Source organism: Staurois parvus, unplaced genomic scaffold (genome assembly GCF_062004578.1).
Source record: "Staurois parvus isolate SC_StPar_1 unplaced genomic scaffold, SC_StPar_1.0 ptg000694l, whole genome shotgun sequence".
Lineage (NCBI taxonomy): Eukaryota > Metazoa > Chordata > Amphibia > Anura > Ranidae > Staurois > Staurois parvus.
Window position 1 is genome coordinate 358,737 of NW_028318490.1, and position 21,350 is coordinate 380,086.

A 21,350-nucleotide genomic window follows, 5' to 3' on the forward strand; every position below is an offset into this window, starting at 1 on the left:
ACATAAAGTGAACATCTGATGTAAGAGTCACTGACCTGGAACTAAATCCTGGCGCATGTTATTAAAAGAGCATTACTCTCTTCTTTTTTTAATGTGTTGACAAGTTCCAAGTCACAAGCCAATGCTGGGAATGCATTTACACCTGTAATGTTAAGACAGTTTAGCCTTAAAGCCATTCTACAGTTCAATAGTCATACATATTTGTCTCTCTAAACAAAATTGTACATGTTTTACCACCGCTTACTTGCAACCTGATTCAATATTCTTTAGTATTATTATTCTTTATATTTTGGTATCTTTTCAGTTTCCAGCTGAACTCCAGGATTTTTGTTTGCTCACTGATGCACGTCCGCCTGGCAGTATTAGTGTCGTTGATTCGAATCCCAACCACAGCGCCACCTGCCTGGAGTTTGCATGTTCTCCTTGTGCCTGCATACTCCAGTTTCCTCCCATACTCCAAAAACATGCTAGGAGGTTAATTGGATCCTGTCTAAATTGGCCCTAGTATATGTATGTATGAATGTGAGTTCGGGACCTTAGATTGTACGCCCCTTGAGGGTTAGGGACTGATGTGAATGTACAATATATATGTAAAGCGCTGTGTAAATTGATGGCGCTATTCAAGTACCTGAAATAAATGCCTGGATGTACAGGCAGTGCTGTGCTTTTGGCATTGCATGGATTGCAGTTGCAGCTGCAACACTGATGGGATCTTGTTGTTTACCCTCCCTTTTCTCTTCAGTAATCCATTTACAAAATGCATTGTGTTCTGAGAATGGCCAAGGAAAATTCTGTCTTTTAACCAACCCTCCTCCACCATTGAAACTCAAAGTAAACGCGTTTGTTGTAAACATTATGCATTTAGCCAATGGATGAACATCTCTTTAATGCTACAACTTTTAAAAGTACAGTATGTGCAGCAAACGAATATTACTTTGCTATTATTTTTAAATAATGCACAATCATTAAATGTAGATGTTGTAAGTAGGTAGATGTTTCTTGAAGGAGAGAAAACAGGTGGCGCACACACCTAGTGCATTATCCAAGGTTTATTGTAGGAATGAAATAATAAAAACTGATGTATGATGTATGGACAGAAAGAGCCTCGCTGTTGATGCGGCATCAACAGCGAGGCTCTTTCTGTCCATACATCATACATCAACATCAGAGGTTGGTCATCAGCTCTGAGGAAAGGGATTCGTCCCCGAAACGCGTTAGCCATTTGACCGCACTGACAGTGAGAACACCTTGCCTGCCGTTGTGGCCATTGTCATTTTTGTATGCTTTTTAGATACATGCTTCGTCTGTGAGTATGGTTTTATTATTTCATTCCTACAATAAACCTTGGATAATGCACTAGGTGTGTGTGCCACCTGTTTTCTCTCTATCCAGTGGCTGATTTCCCCGTCTGAGGAGGGCTGCACCCCTGGAACATTTCCTTTGTTTCCTCCTGGTACCCTTGGCTTCCCTTTTGGCTGTGCATATCCTGAGGCGCTGGAGAGTACATACGATATCCGGTTCGGTTTCTTGAAAGTCATACTGTATTTTAAATGGACTTACTGATCATGCAGTAATGCAATTAAAACCAAAGACTGGCTGTTTTTATACCTATGTTTGTCTTTGGATATTTGATGATGCCCAACTCTAGGGATTAGGGTATTACTGTAAAAACAACCCTTGCTGTGGAGCAACCCCGTCCATGTAAAGGTTAAATGTTGTGTTAAAGTGGATGTAAACCTCAGACATGAAATATGAACAAAGCATATCCCTTTATAGTGTGTACTTGTTTCAACTAAGAGCACTAAGTGTCATTTCTGTCTGTCTGCCTCCTTCCTCTGCTATCAGTATGAGTCTGATGAATTTCCTGACACCAAGAGAAAAATGGTGACAGGGGAGGGAGCTCCAGCGGATTGACAGCCTCAACTCTGTTCCTGTGAGCTGTGTGTAGGGGGTGTGTCTCTTCCATCCCATCAGCTCTTAGAGCTCCCCTCACTGAGCTCTGCAGTGTGTAATTATAGCTCTCCGCCCCCTTTTTTTCCTGAAATTTCAGACAAAAGATTTTAAAATCAGCACTTTACATAGATGTAGAGAAGAGAATACTGCAGATAAACAGGTAGAACTTATGTAGGAGGAATTGTTTCATCTCTGTGTATCACCTGAGGACAGTCACTTCACTGGGTAAAAGGAAAGTGAAGAGAAATACAACATTTTAGAGTTGTCCCCTGAACAGGTGGTAAGGAGAAATCTTCCAAATAGGACACCTGGGGATAACTATCTAAGAGGGAAATTGCTTTTGGAGATTTCCAAACACTTCCTATTAAATATGTCTTGGGGTAAGGAAGTGAAGGGAAATTTTTCTAATGATACACAAAAGAAAAATTAACTGACAGGGGTTTTAACCCTTCCCTACACTATTCAAAACTAAAATGAGTTGGCTATACATGCAGTTTAACCACTTCCCTTCCGCCCTATAGCAGATATAATGCTACAGGGCAGCACGGGTGCGCAAAATCACGTATATATTTGTGATTTTGCATTTCCAGGTAGCAGGCAAGCGCATGCCCTACCCGCATCGTCATTCTCGGCCGCGGCTGTCAATCACCGGGCTCCAGCGGGTGATTACTTGCTGGCACCCGGTGATTGCCGAGGACCTCTGATGGGGGGGGGGAACTGTTAGTAAACAAAACAGTTCTCCTCCCTGTCAGCTCAAGCACACTCCATGCAAAGCAGTGTGCTTACATTGAAGCACGCAGACAGAGCCCCATAGTAAAGCACACCACGCACAGAGTTAACCCTTTGATCACCCCAGATGTTAACCCCTTCCTGCCCTGTGCCATTAGTACAGTGTCAGTGCTTTTTATTAGTATAAATCACTGTATTGGTGTCACTCGGGATGTCTGTGTTTCCCCCCAGTGTCAGAATGCCCGCCGCAGTCCCACTATAAGTTGCTGATATCTGCCATTACTAGTAAAAATTTAAAAGAAAAAAAATCCCAGTATATATACCACCATTTGTAAACGCTATAACTTTCACGTAAACCAATTAATTTACACGTATTGGGATTTTTTTTTAGCAAAGACATGTAGCAGAATACATTTTGGCCTAAATTTATGATGAAATTTGATTTTTTAAATTTTTTCACTGGCCTTGTTTAATAGCAAAAAGTCAAAAATATAGTTTTTATTTTCAAAATTGTCGGTCTTTTTTTTATAGCGCAAAAAATAAAAACCGCACAGGCGATCAAAAAATGATCTGGTCAGGAAGGCGGGTAAATCCTCTGGAGGGAAAGTGGTTAATATCTACAGATAATCCATATTTTAAGCATCAGATAATTGTCATCCAAAACAATATGCCTGTTGGTCCTTTAGGACATGTTTGTCTTTTTTGTTTACCAGCAGCAGGCCAAATCTAGAAATTTTTCTAGCGCAGTATACATGTTAGTGTTATTACTGTACTCATTATTTTGTGTGATAAAATGATGCTTAAAACAAGAGCCCTTTCACATGGGCATTCTGATCAGGTCTGCTTGTCAGTTTTTACATACAACCTTATGGACGGGTGGATGTAAACAAACAAACTGTTCGTTTACACCTGCCTACCTCCTGGTCCATCCAGGTCCAGAAAAAAAAATGAAAAGGACTGCATTCTTTTTCGGCTTTGGCGGACCGGATCAGAGGTAGCCTGATCTAAACGGACAACGGAGTCTGTTTACATCCATCCACCCATAGAGCTTGCACCGGTTTGCCGATACTGAACAGGTACAGATGTCAAAAAACAGTCAACTGTCCTGTTAGGCTTTGATTCATCAGGGAATGTTCACAGATCCCCTGCTGAGTGGAGAAGACTCTACTCCATGTGAAAGAAGCCCATTGTGCTGCCTAATTAAAGTATTAAAGTATTTAAAAAAAAACAAAAAAAAAAACAGCATTGAAAAGGAACAACCTCCGTTTGCTACAGTATTGTGCACTATTCTAATAAGCATGCAAGCTACGGGTCTCCTAAATGTTTAACCTTTCATTCAGATATGTTAATCTTGTTGGATCAATTCTGGCATTGCCAGAGCAATTCATTTCTTAACTACAGAAAGCAGTGCACTAATTTGTGAGAGATCGCTGTCTGCCGTCTCCGACCAGACATTACTATAGCTGTTAAAACAATGTACATAACAATCAATACTATTGATACCAAGCAGACAGACCCTGTTGTTGCATCTAGAACAGCAGACAATGGCTATAAACCTCACACTTGCTGTATTTCATGAAATACATGGAACATTCCATTACTCAACATGCTGCGTGTTGCAATATATACATCCACTTACTTCTTTTTATTTAGTGGCTTACATGACTTTTAGAAATAAAAACATTGTAGTCATACATTTCCATTAAGACATTGTCATATTAAGTAAGAACTTTCATTTGTTATTAGCATCATTTCTAAGGCTGACTGTAACTGGGCAGACAGGATTGTGGAGAAGGGGGTACCACTGGTCCTCCTGTATGGGGCCCAGGCCAGCAGGGGGGCCCAGGAAGCAGGGTAAATTGGATGTGTGTAGGGAGGGTGATTAGCATGGTGGGAATGCAATTACTGGAACTGATCCCCTGTATGGCTCTCTCTGCTGCAGCTGAAAGCTGGCTTCTTCTCCTCTCCTTCCCACTAGCATTCAGCTGCTGCAGAGAGAGAGACATACAGGGGATCGATTCCAGTAATTCCCCCCGCAGTACCTATCGCCTCCCTATGCACCATACATTGTTGCCCAGGCTCCTCTGTGTGCCTACCCCTGCAGTGCTCCTTGGTTCTTCCCTCCGGTAACTGCAAGCACACAATAGGATCCTTCAGGATGATGAACATAGCAAGTGATTGGTACCTCTTACTTGCTGTGTTCATTCATAACTGAAGCATAGTAAACTGTATTTTTTTTTGGGGGGGGGGGATGGCCCTGTCAGGTTTGTTGTATGGGGCACCATGGTTTCTAACAACAGCCCTGTAGGCAGATGCCCTACCACAGCGCTATTAGGACCCGCCATGATATACAACGTAATTGATTCAGCTAATGGGTAAATACTGTATGTTACAGAGAGCACTTTTATACACAGAAAAAAAATTATTGGTGACTGATCTTTTACAGATTTATGAAAGAAATGGAGCAGGTCTATGCTTTTCATTAGTCCAAAATGCTATTTATTTCTCAGATCTGTTTTTGCAGTTGCAATGACTCAGCTGTGCTTGACTAACGTGAGTGCAGTTTCAGTATCTCTATATAAGTGAATGTTGTGCTAATGCATCTCAATTGAAAACACATTTACTATGAACTTGCTGCTGTATCTGACTTTCCCTTAACTTTCTGAATTCCATTTTTCTTACAGCCTGTCCACACTCTATGTGACTGCTGCATTTATCACATGGAAACTGCACTGTGATAGCAACTAATTTAACTTGTTGTGCTTCCAGATTTTTGAGCTGTTTAATTCTTTTCTGCACCGCTGCTAAAACTGGCCATACGCTAGTACATTTTCGTAGGAATGTTCATAGAAACTTTTGGTCGAAAAATTTCATCAGTACGTTTGATAATATGACAAATGTCTTTCCAAAGTCCTGTAAAAACCATTTGCTTTTAAAGGGTAACTCCACTTTCTTGGTAAAACAAAAAATAGCAAAAAAATAGCAATAAATATATATATATATATATATATTTTTTTTTTTTTTGCAAGAGAGCGGGAACTCTCTACCACTTGGTCAGTATTTTATATATGATATCCTGGTATATGCTGGACATAGGAGATTTAGGATTGAAAAGTTTCCTGGTATATGCTGGACATAGAGGACTTAGGGTTGAAGAGTAAAGTTTATTTACAAAAACTGGAGAGTGCAAAATCTGGTGTACCTGTGCGTAGTAGCCAATCAGATTCTAACTTCAGCTTGTTCAATTAAAAAAACTGGAAACCAAATTTTGCACTCTCCAGATTTGGTAAATCAACCCCAGAATCTCTTTGTTCTTGTGTGGGAGTTTATCCTGAATACCATTACCACTTATACAGAAATGGAAGGACAAAGTCTGTGGGCGAGAAAGTGAAGAGGCTGTGAAAAATCAGTAGGGCATGGCATATGGGGTTAGGGTCCAAGCAGTATTTTTTGCAGGTGGATAGAGGAGTCTCAGTCACGATTCATGGCCAGATAGTGGACAGACATGTTGAAGTTATAAGGCCTGCCAGGGTTTTAAAGGTGGATCTATCATAGTCTGTATGTCATAGATAGTTTTCCAGCCTGAACTGATTGGTAGTAACAAAGGGTTTAAACTGAGGATTGTAAATCTCAGGAGTAAAGACCAAGAACCCTATAGCCAGTGTCATAACTGAGAGGCGAGGAGAAGACTTAGACATGCATTTATTATAGCAAATGTCCACAATTATAGCACCTGTAAGGGGTGGGTATTTATCAGTAACATAAGGTTCTTTTGCTGCTGAGGCAATGACAAGAGGGGCAACACCACCATTTCCTGCTCTGTGTCCATCTAACGTTTAAGTGAAACAGGTCTATACCAGTCAAGGACTCTCTCGAAAGGTGGAATGCCTGATGATATTGTATAGGATCTGGAAATCCCTGCCCACTCTTCTCCTTTGGTATATACAAAGAATGTTGTGAGATATCCACTTGGATTAGTAGACTCATAGGAAATTAGGAAATTCAGTTTTTAACTGAGTGAGGAAAAGACCCAGGGAGAAAAATTTAGAGTCTGAGCTATAAGAGAGATATAACAAGCAGAGTCATTTTTAGGACATCATTTCTACCAAACTATGTGTAGCCAAACTGATTCCAGTGCTTGTGATCTAATCTAATTGCCAATACTAGTGGGGGCATTTTTCTCTGAAAACGCCCTCTAAGGATGGGGTAAGGACTACGTGAATTTTTAAATATCTTTTGCTTTAGAAGTATTATTACTATTTTCATTCCTGTTCATTTATTCTCTCTTGAGAAGAGGAGATTAAGGGTTTATATGATCAACATGTATAAATACATCAGTGGTTAATATAGTGAACTCGGTGTAGAGCTATTCACCCTGAGGTCATCACAGAGGACACGGGGGCACTCTTTACGTCTGGAGGAAAATTAATTTAATCTCCAAACACGGAAAGGTTTCTTCACAGTGAGAGCTGTGAAAATGTGGAATAGACTTTCTCAAGAGTTGGGTCTGGCCAGCTCAGTGGATTGCTTCAAAAAAGGCCTGGATTGTTTCTTAGATACACAGAATATAACTGGATACTAACATTTATAGGTAAAGTTGATCCAGGGAATATCTGATTGCCTCTCAGGGGAACAGGAAGGAATTTTTTTCCCAGCAGGAGCAAATTGGATTATGCTTTGCTGGGTTTTTTTGCCTTCCTCTGGATCAACTGTGGGTGCAGGATTATAACTTTTTTTTTTTTTAATGGTTGAACTGGATGGACTTTTGCCTTTTTTTCAGCCAGACTAACTATGTACCTATGTTCAAATACCTTTAATAGTGTTTCATAGTACACCAATGGTACATGTAATCTTGTTCAGTTGTATATTTTAACGGTAATATTTTAAATTATAGGTTAAAGTTCATGGGTATATTTTACAATTTTAGAGTATTCTGAAAAATAACCTTTCATTCTCGAACAAAGATGTCTGTTTATGTAATATTTTGAGTATCCCTTGCTACTTCTGTCCAAAAAGCTATTATCTTTGAACAAGCTTTCTGTAAATGAAAAGGTGTTACTCAGAAACCTCATTAAATGAACCAATGGGCAGGAAAGGACCTAGAGGTCTAGAAAAAAAAATTTGCTGGGGTTACATTGAAAACAATATGGCAAAGGATTCACAAGGGTTATATTAAAAAAATAGGGCAATATGGAAAGTTCCATTTTACATGGCAAGAAAAACAGTATATACAAAGTGACTTTGTGTGCATATTTTATTCAACATATGCGTTCAAGGGTCACAGTCTGATTTTTGCACTAGGAAAATGTTTTCCTGTAAGTTTGACTCAATATCTGTGTATGTTTTTCTTTTTATCTGTCTGTGGTATGTTGGTGTATGCAACTTGTTATAAAAGCAATCCCTGTGTATTGCTATGGAAAATGTGCAAACCACATTCTTTCCCAAAAACATACATATACCCTGTTATTTTACCAGTTTTGCATCTGTAATATTTCCTTAAAAGCTCTAATATTTCTTTTAAAGGATTAGCCCACCTTAAAGTTGTATTTATGTTATAGGTGGAGCCTACTGAGCTGAGTTTGAAACTGGCTTGTAATGTTTTGGCCTCCAACAGTAAGTTCTTCCTGCCACTATTCCTGAAAATACATTCTTTATAATATAAAAAGCATTAAATTCCTATGAGGACAGTCAGAGCTTTTTCATAATGGTCACAGGTGTAACGATATCTCAACAGCTAAGTCCTTGAGACATGTTCTCAGGTTGATTTACACTTATGTGGCCAATATCTTAGCTAAAAGATTAAGTGTAATTGCATTGAGTGCTCCCTCTAGTCGCTAATCTCCAAAAATGTAATACAATAACATAAGAAATAAGAACAAACTTGAAAAAGAAAGTTATGTCAAATATTACTTTAATGCAAACGCTGTAATAATAACAACTTAAAGTATTAAAGTATAGCTAAAGGCAAAACTGCTTACTTTCATTGGGTGACACCATTCTCCCATTACAATTCAGATTCTGCTTCTGCTCTGCAGTGCTACACAGTGATTTTTACAATGCAAGTGTATGGGTCAGCCAGTCCCCTGAAAACAATATATTCCCCATCTGATTTATACCCTCCCTCAACAGTCATCAAGCACAGTGATTGCAGGTAAATACAGAACTCCCTCCAGTGGCTAATTAGCAAATCTCAATATTTAATAAAATACCTAAAATAGAAGAATAAGCATGCACAAATGTGAAAATTACTTTAAAATGTTCTCCATGGCTGAAAATTACTTCAAAATTGTTTCCATGGTAAACACCTCAATATTTAACTCAAAATATGTACTCACCTAAAATACAATATACATTTCCTTTAAGGTTTGGAATTGTTTTTAGTGCTGACTCTAGATAACAAAGATGTTTTCAGTGCCACAGAAAATATACTAAAAGCAGTCGCTCAGGTTCCGCACCTACAGCATGTCCACGCTCATCCTGGAAGACAGCCATACACTATAGATGTGCCTACACATATCTCAGAAAATGTGAGTGTTATTTTAACTGGATTGTAATAAAGTGCTTACAGTCTACCTCAGTCGCTCCTTCTTCATCTTTCTCTTTTACATGCTTGTCTGGAGATCTGCTTCTGAACCCTTTCGTAAGGCTGGCCTTGAAGTGTATCATTGAGAACCCTCCACCGCATTCAGCAGTAGAGTTTCTCCTTCAGTCTCTCCCCACATCCAATCATCGTTTGCATTTTAGTGGGACTTTGGACTAACTAGAGTACAAAATTGTGCCCCAACACTATTCCCTTAAGGACAAGATTAACAGTCTTTAAATGTTTCTTTTCATAGCCATAAATGTATACCATTTAGCATATGAGAGTCCATAAATGGCAGCAAAGTCCTTTGTTGGTGGCATGCTCCATGGCTGGCGGCATCCCAGGATTCTCAGCAGAAGAAGTCCTTTTTGAAGCAGGTCAGAAACGTAGCACACCAGAACAGCAAAAACCCCAGGGCTCTTGGCCACAGCCTTCCCCCTAATTTATATCACAGGTGGGCAGGCTTACATTTAAAAAGCCAGCAAAACTGGAGTAAAAAATTGTGACCCTCCCCTAGCCAGCCTAGGACAGAGCTTGTCTAGCTAAACAGTTTCCACCTTGCTCACATGTGGAGGTGGGATAGACTTCTCGATGAGATGAGATGAGATGAGTTTTCATGATCCCCTAAAAGTGGACAGAGTAGGAAATAGCCAGATTGAAGCAGAGCATTCCATAGGATGGGAGAGGCTCTGGAGAAGTCCTGGAGGTGAGCAGTGGGGAGGAAAAAGGGAGCTAGAGAACAGGAGGTATTGGACGGTGTGGAGAGATTGATTTTCGGTGATATATAGAGACAAGATGTTGATGTACTGTAGCTTGGGGCAGATTTTTTTCCCCGTAAATCAAATACAAAATGTGATTTTTAAATACAGTGATTTATTATGTTGTTCATATTAAATCAGTACATCAATTTATCTTCAGAATGCCTGAGGAAACCCCAAAGACACTGGTGGTTTATTAGGCTAACTTCGTCCACACAGCAGGGTAATAACTGGCTTGACCTCTCCCACTTTAATGACTTCTTGTTACCAGGGAGCCTGCTCATTACATTTGACAGAGTGTGAGAGGAGTCAGGCTAGTTATCAGTCAAAAAGCTCAAGTCAGGTAGATAATTGCTTATTGGAATGCAAGAGTTTTGGGGAACCCTGTGTGCCCTCAAGATAAATTGATGTGGTGAACAGACACCTGGAGCTGCTAGCTTTATGGACCTGGGCAAGGGTGTATTTACCACAAGGCAAACAAGGCATTTGCCTAGGGTGGCATTTTTCAGGGGGGCAGCACTGCCCCCCCCCCCGGAAGAAGGGAAGGAAGAAGGGACACATGCGGCATGGGGACCTGATGGGATCTGAGAGAGGCTGTGGGCTGCTTGGCGGTGTATGAAGAGCCCGACTCTCATTCCCAGGGATGTCCAGAGCTGCGAAGGTGGGCATCCTCTCTCTCTCGACAGGGGGGAGTGTGTGGTGGCCAGCGTATGGGGGGAGGTGGTAGTGGAAAGCTCTCTCTCGGGTGGGGGGGCAGGGATGTTGTTGGTTAATGTCAGGCTCTCTCCAAAGGGGGGGGGGGTGTTGATCGGTGTCAGGCTCTTTCTGCAGAAGGTGGGTGTTGCTGGGCCAATTTTGGTGCTGCCTAGGGCAGCACAAAACTTAAATACACCACTGGACCTGGGTCCATATTAAAAGGTTTGCTGAGCTTCCAGTTTCATGATTATGAACTCTCTCATACACACATTATCTTTCTATGCACATTCTGTACTTCTAAATTAAAAGAAGCCATGAACTGCAAGCATTGTGTTGTGTAAATTAAACACTGACCTCTCAAGTCACCTGTTAAATGTCACAGCAGTGTTATTTAAGTGTTATATTAAGAATCATAGCACTAGATTAAATGAATGCTCGCATGTAACAGTGCGTTGGTACCACAAGCCATCCAGACCTTGCCTTGTATGTATTCCGACAAGTGACACTTTACTACATTGTGGTGTAAGATAAGCTCTGGGTTTGGGTCAAGGAAAGGTTTTCAGTGAATTCATCCATTCAAGGACACAGCAAACTAATGCAGCAGTTCTCCCATCCTCTATTGAGGGTGATAATAATGCATTGCGAGGGCCTTTGAACCTGGGTCTATAGCCTTGGAATGAACAATAATGGGGTCTTTGTTATGCACTATCTCCCTCACTATTAAAGAGGGGGCAGGGAGCAGCGCTAGTGTCAGTGTACTGGAAGTTATAGCAGGCAAAGGATAGGGAAAGCTGCCAAACTGCATAGGAAGAAACTCAGGGTCAGTTAGGAAGGAAACTGTGCTTTTATTCTGATTGCCAGCTCCTTGGCCAATCAACCCGTTTGCTTATATACTGTATGTTTTCTTTAATTGGGTTTTTTTTTACTATTATTATTTTTATTTTATTTTTTAAAGGCTTCTCTTTCATAAAGCGGCTTTTGTTTCAGGGGTGCTGTATTTTGTTTTTTGTTTGGGGGGGTGGGGTATATTGATTTTTAATTTATGTTGTTGAGCCTGCCTTTCTTCCTTTTAAAAGAGCAATCTTTTTTTTCAGGAGGTATTATTTTGGGGTTTTAATTTTTGGGAATATATTGGGGTTTATTGCATGTTATTAGGTTAAAAAGCTATTTTGCTGCAAGGCCTTTCTTTAGAAAAAAGGGGGGGTTTGCTACAGGGTGGCATTTTTATTGTTTTCTGATCACCCCAACCACCAGGGTGGCATTTTGGGGTTTTCTAGCCCCGACCCTTCCCCAACAGAGTTGACAGGATGTAAAAAAGAATACAAATTGTACAAAAGTAAAAAAAAATTAAAAACTTTTCCAACAACATGTCTTTTTTTTAACATACTGTCCCCAGTCAGTATCTCTGATCATCGCCACATATAATATAATGACATTGTACTGCACTGATGACAGTATGTAAAAAAAAAATTGAGAAAAACATTTTTTTTCATTTAATTTTCCCAAAAAAATTGTGACAAAAAATTACAGTTTCAAAAAACTCGCAGTGACTTCTACTAAATACCTCAGATAGTCTTCTTTCCAAAAAGAGGTCAATTGGCTGATATTTGTACTGTCTTTGTACTGTCCTTGCATTTAGGGACTCATGAAATAAGATAGGCCAACAGTACATCAGGAATGAACAATTTTCAAATATATATATATCATAGTTTGTAGACGCTATACCTTTCACACAAACCAATTAATATACAGTTATTAGAATTTTTTTTACCAAAGAATGTAGCAGAACATATTTTGGCCTACATTCATGAAGAAAATTGCTTTTACTGGATATGTTTTATAACAGCAAGTAGAAAATATTATTTTTGGTTCAAAATGTTTGGTCTTTTTTCATATATATATATATATATATATATATATATATATATATATACAGTTCGGTCCATATATATTTGGACACAGGCACAATTTTAGTTTTTTTTTAGGTATTTACCAAAACCTATTCAAGCTATAGTTCTATAGTTATATAATGGATATGGGCTGAAAGTGCACACTCTCAGGTTTAATTTGAGGGTTTGTACATCCAAATTGGAGGAAGGGTTTAGGAATTACAGCTCTTAAGAGTAGTCATCTCCCCTTTTTCAAGGGATCAAAAGTAATTGGACAATTGAATATAATCATAAATAAAATGTTTATTTGTAATATATTGTTGAGAATCCTTTACTGGCAATGACTGCCTGAAGTCTGGAACCCATGGACATTACCAAAGACTGGGTTTCCTCCTTTCTGATGCTTTGCCAGGCTCTAACTGCAGATGTCTTCAGTTGTTCTTTGTTTGTGGGCCGTTCTGCCTTTAGTTTTGCCCTCAGCAAGTGAAATGCATGCTCAAGTAGGTTGAGATCAGGTGATTGACTCGGCCATTGCAGAATATTCCACTTCTTTTCCTTCAAAAGCTCCTGGGTTGCTTTTGCAGTGTGTTTTGGATAATTGTCCATCTGTACTGTGAAGCACCGTCCAATCAACATTGATGCATTTGGCTGAATCTGGGCTGACAGTTTATCTCTAAACACTGCAGAATTCATCCGGCTGCTTCTGTCTTCTGTCACATCATCAATAAACACCAATGACCCAGTGACACTAGAAGCCATGCATGCCCATGACATCACAAGGCCTCCACCATATTTTACAGATGACGTGTGCTTTGGATCATGAGCTGTTCCAAGCCTTCTCCACACTCTTTTCTTCCCATTATTCTGGCAAAGATTAATCTTAGTTTCATCCGTCCAAAGAATGCTTTTCCAGAACTGGTCTGGCTTTTTAAATGTTTTTTGGCAAAGTTTAATCTGGCTTTTCTATTCTTCATTCTTATGAATGTTTTGCACCTTGTGGTGAATCTTCTGTATTTGCTCTCGTGAAGTCTTCTCTTGATTGTAGACTTTGACAATGATACGCCCACCTCCAGGAGAGTGTCCTTCACTTGTCTGGATGTTGTGAATGGGTTTTTCTTTACCATAGAGAGGATCCTGCAATCATCCACCACTGTTGTCTTCCGTGGACGTCCATGCCTTTTTATGTTGCTGAGTGTCAAGGTCCTACCTTTTCCCTGAGGTTATGTTACTCCATGTGCTGGCATCCATCTTGGATTTCTGCTGAGCATGGTGGGAATCCTTTTATGCCTTCAGGTCTCTGAGGTCCATCCCCCAGAGGAATGTGGCTGATGACATATAAGCCTGTGGTCCGCACATGCTCTTTGCACTTGTGTCTTGTGTCTTTGTGTTGCTATAACTCTGTTCTGACTCTCGTGACTCTCCTGGAATCTGACTCGGCTTGTGCCTCGACTATTCTTTGCATTCTCCTTTGATCTGACCCTCTGTTGCTGAACCCGGCTCGTGACCTGTGATTCTCGTCTGCTGTCCTGTACCGTTTTGTCCTGTTGTTGTTGACCCGGCCTGCCTGACTACACTTTTGCCAGCTACACGCCATTGGTGGCGGCCATTACCGCAGCTGAGGTGTCTCGGGGGCCGCGACCTGGTTCCTGGCTGCGTGAAGTCCATCCCCACCATTAGGGGCCCTGGTGAAGAGCAGCCTGGGACTTAGACTCCACGCCCTGAGGGACTTCGGTCTGTGGGTGGTGGTTGTCGTCAGCCAGTGCGTTACATTGTTAGGCCTGCCTGTCCGTTCCTCGGCCCCTGCCCTGACACTGAGCTCACCAGTGCGTTCTTCTTTCCTCAGAATGTACCAAACTGTTGATTTGGCCACTCCTAATGTTGCTGCTATCTCTCTGATGGATTTGTTTAATTTTTGAAGCCTTACAATGGCCTGTTTTACTTGTATGGACAGCTCATTTGAACGCATGATGTAGGTTCACAGCAATAGATTCCTACTGCAAATACCACACTTAGAATGAACTCCAGACCTTTTACCTGCTTAATTGAAGAAGATATATGAAGAAGTAGCCCACACCTGGCCATGAAACAGCTTTTGATTCAATTGTCCAATTACTTTTGATACCTGGAAAAGGGTTGGGGTGGCTACTCTTAAGAGCTGTAATTATTAAACCCTTCCTCCAATTTGGATGTACATACCCTCAAATTAAACCTGAGAGTGTGCACTTTCAGCCCATATCCATTATATAACTTTAGCTTTTATATGTTTTGGTAAATACCTGAAAAAATCTAAAATTGTGCCTGTGTCCAAATATATATGGACCTAACTGTGTATATATATATATATATATATATATATATATATATATATATATGTATATATATATAAAGCCCAGTGGTACCAAAAATACCCCAAAAAGAAAGCTCTATTTGTATTTAAAAAAAAAAAAGGATATACATTTTATTTGGGTACAGTGTTGCATGACCAAGCAATTGCCAGTTAAAGTAGCACAGTGCTGAACAGCAAAAAAAAAAGGCATGGTCACTAAGGAGGTAAAACCTTCTGGAGGGCAAGTGGTTAAAACCCGTACCTGGGCTCTTTTTCCTTAATAACTTTGAGCTTAAATTTTCAATTTAAAAATGTCATATTGCTGGCCTATTTTCTAATGCTTCCTCATTTTCAGTCTCTTCATTCTTGTATTAATAACACTTGCAAACTGTTGGCACTATATAAATCCTGTATTATAATAATAATAATAATAATAATAATATCTGCACTTTGTCTCTAGTAACTTTGAATTTAACATTGCAATTTAAAATTCTCCTGCTGATTGCCCAATTTACACTGCTGTGCCATCTGCGGTCTTTTCTTTCTTGTAGAAAAACACATTCCTGTGCTTTTTGTCTCTAGTAATTTTGGGCCTAAAATGGCAATATAAAATTGTCCTGATGCTGGTATATATGCCACTGCCAGTTATTAGGGATTTGAAAAACAGAGAGGCAGAACATCAGTAAGGGAGGATTTTGTCCCGGGGCAGTGTAGCTTGCAGAGGACTGAAGGGAGCAGCTGTTCTATTCCACTGGATGGCACTTCCCCACTGGTTCAGGCCATTGCTGCTCCCAGGACCACTCCACATAGCTCAGCGGCTCGGGCTTTTTTTTTCTACATATCTACTGCTGACAGCAATATGCGGTTTGCAGCCATTGCCTGCAGTGCATCAGTTGTGGTAAAACTACCAGTCATTTGGGTACCAGATGCATGAGGAGATAAATTAATCTGCACCATGAAGCTTTATGAAAGTAGCACCTCAATTATACTACTTGGCAGCAAAAAGCCAACACTCCCCCTAACTCTTCACTTTTCACCTCACTCACACCCCACAGAATTCCAACTCTGCATCTGCTGCAACATCTGCTGTCCCAAGTGATAGGGAGGAAAGTATGAAAAGGGTTTTGAGAGGCTTACCGCATGGCACATCTAGTGCTGGAGAAGGTCAGAATGGAGCCACGCTGAGTAAGGCCAAGTATGGGTTTGAACCTCGCTGTGAGTCTCCTAACCCTACTCAGCCACATCCAGCAAAATCTTTGACAAGGCAGGTGTTTCTTCCAAAGCTGATGGAGTGGAGGGAAAAATGTCTCGTAATCGCACCCGTGCCCAAGGTAGAGCAGTGACCCAGTCACCATTTTTTGCTCAGAAGGCCATCCTTACGCTCCATGTGCTGCATTTATTTTTGTTTTTTCAAATACAGTAGACAAGTCTGTCTGCAGATGACAGTCACAGTAGCACCCATATTATGGACCCCATGGACTATTGGGTGTTTAGGCTGGCCCACTGATGGGAGCTTACAAAGTATGCATTAGAGATTTTGCCTTGCCTGGGTCCAGTGTACTGTCTGAGAGGGTCTTCAGCTCAGCAGGCAATCATGTTACAGAAAAACAAATCCACCTGTCCTCCGAGACTCTGGATCAGCTCACTTTCATCAAACTTAACTAATTTTGGATTAGCAATTATTACAAAATCCCTGCAGTTAATGTTGCTGACTTTTTCCATGTAATAAGACCAAAAATTATAGCTGGCCTACCAACTTTACCAGTTTCTGCCACCTCTCCCAGCCTGTTACCATAACCAGTACTTGCTGCTTTTCCTGGAACGCCATCATTAACTTTTTTGAAATTTAGTGGCTTGCCACCATTATCTGCTCCTGCAGCCTCTGCTGGCCTGTCTCCATTACCAGTTCCTGCCATCTCTCCTAGACTGCCACCATTACTAGCTCCTGCTACCTCTGTTGGCCTGCCATCATTACCAGTTCCTGAGAATTCTGTTGGCCTGATACCATTTCCAGATACTGTGGCCTCTTCTGACTTGCCTCCATTACCAGATCCTGCCATCGCTGCTGTCCTACCAACATTACCAGCTTCTACCACCTCTCCCAGCCTGCCACCATTACCAGTTCCTGTCATCTCATCTGGGCTGCCATCATTACCAGCTCATTCCACCTGGCCTGACACGTTTACCAGATCCTGCGGTCTCTCCTGGCCTGCCTTTATTATAAGCTCTTTCCACCTCTCCTGAACTACCGTCACTGCCACCTCTACTGGCCTGCTATTATTACCAGCTTCTGATGCTCCAGCACTGTAAAGGTGCAACACATAATGTTTCTGCAGCTGGGCCTCAGCTGCTTTTTTTATTCAGTTGTATTTTTATTACATTTTATCATGGCTATTGTCTCTAAAATAGCATATGCCAATTTATATTTCAGCATACAAATTGCTTTGAGTCTGGAATGTGAGGTTATGGTTTTTCAGTGTTTTTTGATCATTGTTTTGACGTTTTTATTAAACATTTAAAGTGGTAGTAAAGACACTTTAATTTTTACGTACAGGTAAGCTTATAATAAAGTTTACCTGCAGGTAAAATGAATATCTCCTAAACATGCACAGTTTAGGAAATATTTGTTTTTTTCTAGAGCCGGCGCATGAGTTCTGAAGGAACGGCATACCCATGCTGTTCCTTCACAGCACTGTGCCGTGTTCCGAGACTCCCATGTGCATGTGTGGAAATGACATCATTGTGGCTTAGCCAGTCAGATGGTCAGAGCTCGCGAACCCGGAAGGAAGACCGGGTGAAGATGGAAGCCTATACTGCGGTGACATTGTGCCACTACAGGGCTTCGTTTTAAAGTAAGTTTTACATAATGTGCTAGTATGCAATGCATACTAGCACATTGTGCCTTTACATTGCAGGGGATTTTTTTTTGGATGGTTTACTACTGTTTTAGCAAATACAATGTGGTACTGCCTAGAAAGATCTCAAGTTACACTTCAAAACTGTTTTGCCACTAAACATTTAGTACAAAGCTGAGGACTTTGTCTTTATTTTTTTAAGCGTAGACTTTCCTATAGCTTTAAGATCTGTTGTGGCTGCTACTTTCAATGATCAATTCAGGACTATTACAACTGAATAAAAAAAATCAGGTATCAGTCAAAACTACCTAATAATTAAAAACTTTTTTTCAGTTTGAAGTAAGTCAGATAGGGGTTGCTGCTTCTGTATTTAAGCCAAGAAACAATGTAAATGTAAATTACACATCCAAAACATGTGATTCCAGAATGCTGTGTATTGATGTTGTCTGTGAGATTTTTATTTAGCATCACATACGGCACAAAGACATCTGCCAAGCATATAAGGGAATTATGTTTTTTCCTTGCTATCCTCAAAGTTCCGTAAAAAGAACCCTCTCCCCACTGCACCATTATTTATGCTTTCTTTTTGCATTGGTACATGTCACCCATGCCAGTGCCCTGCTCCTCTTGCCCTTTGTTTAACAATCCCTTGCTTACTAGATTTGAAAATGGCCAGATTTGATGTTCAAGATTCACTTGAAAATCTTTAGTGGGGCTCGTCTTCAGTGGGGTTCAGTTTAAAGTTTGTCCTTTTGGGACATTATAATGGACATTATAATGGGTTCAATGAATGCCCCACAAGCCAAACCCAAGCATATTCACTCAATCCTTATAGTGGTCAACAACAACAAATAAGTATCTCCAAAGTAGAGAAGCAGTGCACTGCCCTGAAATATAATTAACCGGCTATTGTGTCAGGAAAAGTCAAAAACTGAGGAGTGGTCATAATAAAAGCTTTCTGTATTCCTTTAACCTTTGTAAATGTGAGTTTTCCGCTTGGGGTCATCGCTTTTGCTTCCATTTTTTATAAATGTAAATAATATGTGCTGCACATGCCGTCTCAGTGCAAGTACCCCAGGGATACGCTAAAGTGAGCGGCTGGCGTTCAAGACTCCCAGCCAGTAATTACACTTCTGTACTGCAGCAAACATGCTGGCACTTGATGGATTGCAAATATTACAAAGTGCTTGCCCAAGGTTTATTGAATGGGAAACGCTACTGGCTTTTCAAATGTTCCTTATTACATTCAAGAGGCAGCAAGGTTGCAAAAACCATGCAGATGTTATTTTATGCTTTTTCCTTCATTTATTTGCCTAGCATTTATATTTATAGTTATAGTATTGAACTCTACAAAAGTAATACCCATAGTAAAAAATGTTAGTAGAAAATGTTGCTTTAACCATTTCACTGTCAATTACATCTATCACATGTGATTGCATTAAAACAAACTTATGGGTGTGGTTAAAATGTATCCCTGGGCTCATATAGTTGGCTGGAAAGCTGTCCGACCACTTCTAAGGGTGATAGAAGTGGTAAACCTACCTCCCTCCTCGTACTGGTCCCCCTCCCCTTTCGGAGCTGGAGATTGTTAGTATGGCTAGTGAGGACCATGAAGGAGAGATCACATACCTGATTTCTCTTTTATGCCATGTACCTTGAACCTGGAAGTGATCTACTCTGAACACTTCCAGCTTCACAGCTGGAAGATGACAGCAAGCTGCACCCAAGAAACAACAGATCAACTACCTTCTGTACTTGATCTGTTAAAATGAAATGCAGTGGAGATATTAGGAATCTATGAAACCCCTGATAAGAAGGACCATCACATCCTTGATGAAGGGGTCCTGCGAGACACCGAAATGTTGCCTTGCTGTAATTATGTGACAGTTCATTAAAACTTTTGGACCTGTATTGGTGATCCACGGTGTGCTGGTGACATTCTCCCATCTATAAGAAGGACCTTGATATGCTATCACATAGAGGACTATTAAACTCCCTTGTGACAGCAGTACAGTAAAAATAAATAAATAAACTTTTATTTAAAATAATACAATCTAAAAAAATAAAAATGCAAAAAAAAAGGACCCCGCACATGATCATACATGAAAAACACACACCTAGAAGGTACTTACATATGTCAACGCTGATTGCGCAAGATATGTTGGGTATGGTAGTTTGTCACTGTGTCTCCGGTGCATGCAATTTACAGGTTTGACATATTTGGTATCTATTTACGCAATACAATATCATCTTTTGATCTTTTTTCATCTTTTAGATTTTACAAAAATTGGGATTATATTATGTTTGTGTGCACTTTAATTAGGTTTATTGTATTTTTTACTGAAATATAGGTTTGCTAAACAGTTGCACATATATTTGCAACAACCATCTTTTTCATCTACTAGTTCGCATCTTCATGCCAAAAATGCAGATTTAAAGTGTTACTAAACCCAGGACCCAGCATTCACTATATCCAGTCTCCCACAGTACACGAAACATGGAAATGCAATTATTTTAGTACATATAAACTGCTATATACCTTTTCTCCTCAGCAGTTAGAGCAGTCTTGTGACTTTTATCAGTGTTCAGCCAAGCACTAGCTGTCACGTACCTGGTTGGGGAGCCTGACGTGGAGAGGAGGCGTCCTCTTACTACTCCCGCTCAAGGCCACTGATAGTGGGAACAGAGGGCGCAGAGCCAGATGTGGCATGATTGTGGGTCTGGAGCTGGTAGCAGGCAGGTGAAGACCCAGGAGATCTGGATGCAGGCCAGGTTCGGATGCAGGAACGTGGGTGCAGCAGCAGGCAGGTATGGCAGCAATCAGGATGCAGACCGGGAGCGTGGATGCTGTGACTTCTATCAGTGTCTGGCTGAGCACTGGTTAATCATGCAGGAGAAGTTTCATTCCCTCTGTCTGTCCTATGAGGCTGCATAACCCCTGACCGCCTGTCTGGACATATCTGATTGACCCTGTGCTGATCACATGCACCCTCCCAAAGAACAAATAAAAATCTCTGTAGCAGTACACACCAAACTGAGTATGTGCAGCTTGCCCCCAAGACTCTGTTCTTTCAGCAGATGGATAGGAGACAGTGGAAGAAGAGGAAGATCAGAGAAGACAGGATCAAACATCCTTTTTTACACAATGCTAAGGATTAACCCCTTAGGTTCCACAGTGAGTATAACAAGCATGCTTTACTGCATATACAGACTGATTTTACTGTTGTGGGTTTAGTAACACTTTAAGCATGTGTTTAAATGATGAAAGAACTGGTCTGACAGAGAAATGGTTAACAGACTTATTGCCTTGTGCAGTTAATACAGGTTTCTTGAAAAAGCATTGTTTTCACTTATGCTAGTCACGTAGTACAAAATTACTTCTAGTTTTTGTGTAATTATGGCTCTATATAAATCCTGTATAATAATAATAATAATTATAACTTTGAGCTTTCATTTCATAGTGTTCACTAAATATTAGTGGCTTATCAGATTAGGTACGATAAACCTGTGCTTCCATTAGTGTTAACTAAACAGTATGCAGAAATGAATAGCAGGCACCTA

The 21,350-nt window shown here is 40.4% G+C and overlaps 1 protein-coding gene and 1 long non-coding RNA gene across 4 annotated transcripts in view; both read left to right on the forward strand.

Moving 5' to 3' along the window:
- Positions 1-21,350, forward strand: part of MACROD1 (mono-ADP ribosylhydrolase 1) — a 1,131,067-nt gene that overhangs the window by 300,024 nt on the left and 809,693 nt on the right. The window lies entirely within an intron of this gene.
- The window catches only part of LOC149446162 (uncharacterized), a 52,529-nt gene continuing 48,877 nt past the window's right edge, over positions 17,699-21,350 (forward strand). Inside the window, exon 1 of the long non-coding RNA XR_016306235.1 lies at positions 17,699-17,786. This is a non-coding gene — a long non-coding RNA (uncharacterized LOC149446162). The remainder of the gene's footprint in view (positions 17,787-21,350) is intronic.